Genomic DNA, 4,184 nt, shown 5'->3' with positions numbered 1-4,184 from the left:
TTTGTAATGAAGGACACAGAAACAGATAAAATTAACAAAACATACATTTGAAAGTAACTTTTTTTTTTTTTTTTTCTGTTTTAAATCTCCAGTCTGTACCCTGGCACAATGACGTATTGAGGGGTAGAAAACAAAGATAATGTACATACCAGCTTGTTGCAGTTAGAGCTGATGCTCCTAGATGTGTTAATTGATTCATAGTATAACTCCCTATTTGAGGAAGTTCTATCAAACAGAGCTGAATGGCCCAGCGTCTTCCAGGTGCAGGAAGGACCTTGGTGAGGAGAACGCTGATTAAGAACATGATAACTGTTACAGTATGTTAATATTCCTTCAAGGTCCCAACGTACCATAAATACCAGAAAATGCAAAGCATGGTCAGTGCTGCTTACTGCTGGACATCTCTATTATAGGTAAGGCCGCTACATTTTCTATATACAATTAAATAGGAAAATGGAATATATTATATATATATATATATATATATATATATATATATATATATATATATTTAATTTTAATTTCTTTGTTTTTATTTATTTATATTTTTTACCTCCAGTTTATTTTTTGATGTACTTTTGTATTGCTTGATTTGGTTTTTCTTCAGTCAATTAATTTAACAATTTTATTTTAAAAAAAAAATGTCTTCATTTTTTTAACACACTCCTAGACTACAGGTGTCCATGTGTGCAACTGCACGATATATTTCTGTATATACTAATTATTTGCTATAGAAGATCAGTTATTTTACAGTGGTTTCCTTTAAAAAAAAAATGGAATATATATAATTTTAATTTCTTTGTTTTTATTTATTTATATTTTTTCCTCCAGTTTAATTTTTGATGTACTTTCGTATTGCTTGATTTGGTTTTTCTTCAGTCAATTAATTTAACAATTTTATTTAAAAAAATGTCTTCATCTTTTAACACACTCCTAGACTACAGGTGTCCATGTGTGCAACTGCATGATACATTTCTGTATATACTAATTATTTGCTATAAAAGGTCAGTTATTTTACAGTGGTTTCCTTTTAAAAAAATGGAATATATCTATATATATATATATATATATATATATATATATTATAATTTTTATTTCTTTGTTTTTATTTATTTATATTTTTTTCCTCCAGTTTAATTTTTGATGTACTTTTGTATTGTTTGATTTGGTTTTTCTTCAATTAATTTAACAATTTTCTTCATTTTTTTTTTCTTCATCTTTTAACACACTCCTAGACTACAGGTGTCCATGTGTGCAACTGCATGATACATTTCTGCATATACTAATTATTTGCTATAAAAGATCAGTTATTTTACAGTGGTTTCCTTTAATAACATTTAACAATTTGATATTTATTTCAAATGGGTAAACGTAAAAGGATCTTTTATTTCCGGGAAAAAAAAATTATATATTTATATATTTATATATATATATATATATATATATATATATATATATATATATATATATATATATTATTTTTTTTTTTATTTTTTTTTAGAAGATGAATACTGTTTGAAAAATTATTCAGTTTGTTTTTGTCAAACTAATGCAGTTATGTGCCTACAATACTGTTGCAGGGAATATCCTAAAAGTATCATTGCAAAATACTGTTGTTTGGGAATTTTGTGCAAATCTCTAAATACAAATCTATTGTTTCTGTACAATCTCTATGTTACAAAACATATATTTTTTAAATATATTTTGCACACCTAATAAAATTATCAACGTATAAATCCTATTATATGTGTAAATAACTGTATATCTCCTTGTTTTCTGTCTTTGCCTCCTAGACTGTCTCAATGTTCTCGTTGTTCCTTTTTCCTATGCATATACTTCTTTGAAATTCCAAGTTAAAGAGGCATAAGGCATGGGAAAATGGAGCTCTGGGCTCTTCATCACTACAGCAGCTGCTCCCCAAATTTTTTTTTAGGAAGAAGACAGAGGTTGAAGAATACAATGATACAATGTAACTGCTGCATGGAATAGATTTTGCTTTTGTCCACCAGTGTTATATTTTAATCAATTTCTAATGCATTGTTTCATGCAGTGTTATTTATTTTGCACAATTATATTTAATAAACATTATGAATACAATTAAATGGTTGTATATATTTTTTTGTTAGTTGCCATTTAGGCTATTTCAATATATAACTACGCGTATTCTAATATTAATATCTCAAATCATTATATCATGCCAATAAATAATACCAGTAGTATTGATACTAGAGATGAGCGAACTTACAGTAAATTCAATTCGTCACAAACTTCTCGGCAGTTGATGACTTTTCCTGCATAAATTAGTTCAGCTTTCCGGTGCTCCCGTGGGCTGGAAAAGGTGGATACAGTCCTAGGAGACTCTTTCCTAGGAATGTATCCACATTTTCCAGACCACCTGAGCACCTGAAAGCTGAACTAATTTACGCAGGAAAAGTCATCAACTGCAAAGCCGAGAAGTTTGTGACGAATCGAATTTACTGTAAGTTCGCTCATCTCTAATTAATACATAGAGATAATTCTTACTTATTGGCTCATTGTGTACTGACTAAAGTATCTTGTATCTATTGCTAATATATCCAGCAATATATTTACAGCAAACACAATGTTGGCTGCATTCTTATGTTATATTTTAACTGTTAAAGGTGGTTATCCAGAAAAAAAAAAAAAGTATATATATATATATATATATATATATATATATATATATATATATATATATATATATATCTCAACTGGCTCCAGAAAGACAGATTTGTAAATGTCTTCTATTAAAAAATCTTTATCCTTTCAGTACTTGTGAGCTGCTGAAGTTGAGTTGTTCTTTTCTGTCTGAGTGCTTTCTGATGACACCTGACTCGGGAACTGTCCAGAGTAGAAGCAAATCCCCATAGCAAACCTCTTCTTCTCTGTGCAGTTCCTGAGACAAGCAGAGATGTCAGCAGAGAGCACTGTTGCCAGACAGAAAAGAACAACTCAACTTCAGCAGCTGATAATTATTGGAAGGATTAAGACTTTTTAATAGAAGTAATTTACAAATCTGTTTAACTTTCTGGCGCCAGTTGATAGAACAACATTTTTTCCCCCCTGGAATACCCTTTTAAGATTAGCATTTTATTAGTATGCAGATGTGTATAATGACAGTTTCCATAAACATAACAGTCATTATACACATTGGTATACATATGCAATGCAAATAGTAATTATCACATAACAAGAACATAGGCAACATTTGTTAGATACAGATACAATAAGACATGTTGTTTAGAGCATAATAAATGATAATAATAATAATCATAATAAAATTTATTATTAATTTAGTTAAAAAATTAAATGCATTAAAGGTTTATTCCCATTATAGGTAGTTATCCTCTATCCACAGGATAGGAAATACCGGTAACTGGTGGATCAATAGGGGTATACCCACTTGGACCCCAGCCAATCCCAAGAATGGTGAAATGTCCTCTGAATGAATGGAGTAGCACCCTTCTCAGGATTGGTGGGGGTCCCAGTGGTTGAACCCATACCGTAGTAGAAGTCATTGTAGTTTTAATACAAGGCTTAACAGTGTTATTCTAGAGCAGTGTTTCCCAACCAGTGTGCCTCAAGCTGTTGCAAAACTACAACTCCCAACATGCCCGGACAGCCTTCGGCTGTCCGGGCATGTTGGGAGTTGTAGTTTTGCAATAGCTGAAGGCACACCGGTTGAGAAACACTGCTCTAGAACAGTGTTTCCTATACTGTGTCTCTCCAGTTGTTGCACAACTACAACTCCAAGCATGCTTTGCAGTTTTGCAACAGCTAGAAAGCCACAGGTTGGGAATTGCTGCTTTGGAGAATGAGAAGCCTCTTTCTCTCCACACTTCCCCCTTTTTCTCTAGACTTAGGCCTCTTTAACATTGCCGTCGGTCTCCGTTATTCGGAGTTCCGTCAGCAATCCGGCCAGAAGGACGCGAGTTTAGCAGAGAAAAAAAAAATTTGTGCAAACACAACTTTTTTCTTTGCTAAATTCCTGTAAAATCGCCGGATCACCGACAGACCCCATGCAAGTAAATGGGGTCTGTCGGGACCCAGTAGCAGCCATTTGCATCTGACCCGTTTTAGGGTCCGATCGGCTCAAATTTTTTTTTTTTTAAAAAGAGCCGATTGGACCCTTAACGGGTTGCATGTGAACGGCAATGTGAACC

General features: G+C 32.3%; 1 long non-coding RNA gene across 1 annotated transcript; it reads left to right on the top strand.

Annotated features, from left to right (window-relative positions):
• The first annotated feature begins 290 nt into the window (after positions 1-290).
• LOC130281742 (uncharacterized) lies at positions 291-2,102 on the top strand. The gene is made up of 2 exons (XR_008846091.1): positions 291-413; positions 1,794-2,102. It is a non-coding gene; the product is annotated as an uncharacterized LOC130281742 (long non-coding RNA).
• Positions 2,103-4,184: the final 2,082 nt, after the last annotated feature.

The sequence above is a fragment of the Hyla sarda genome, chromosome 7 (assembly GCF_029499605.1).
Source record: "Hyla sarda isolate aHylSar1 chromosome 7, aHylSar1.hap1, whole genome shotgun sequence".
NCBI lineage: Eukaryota > Metazoa > Chordata > Amphibia > Anura > Hylidae > Hyla > Hyla sarda.
Note: the sequence above shows the minus strand (reverse complement) of the source record. Positions and strands in the feature narration are given on the sequence as shown.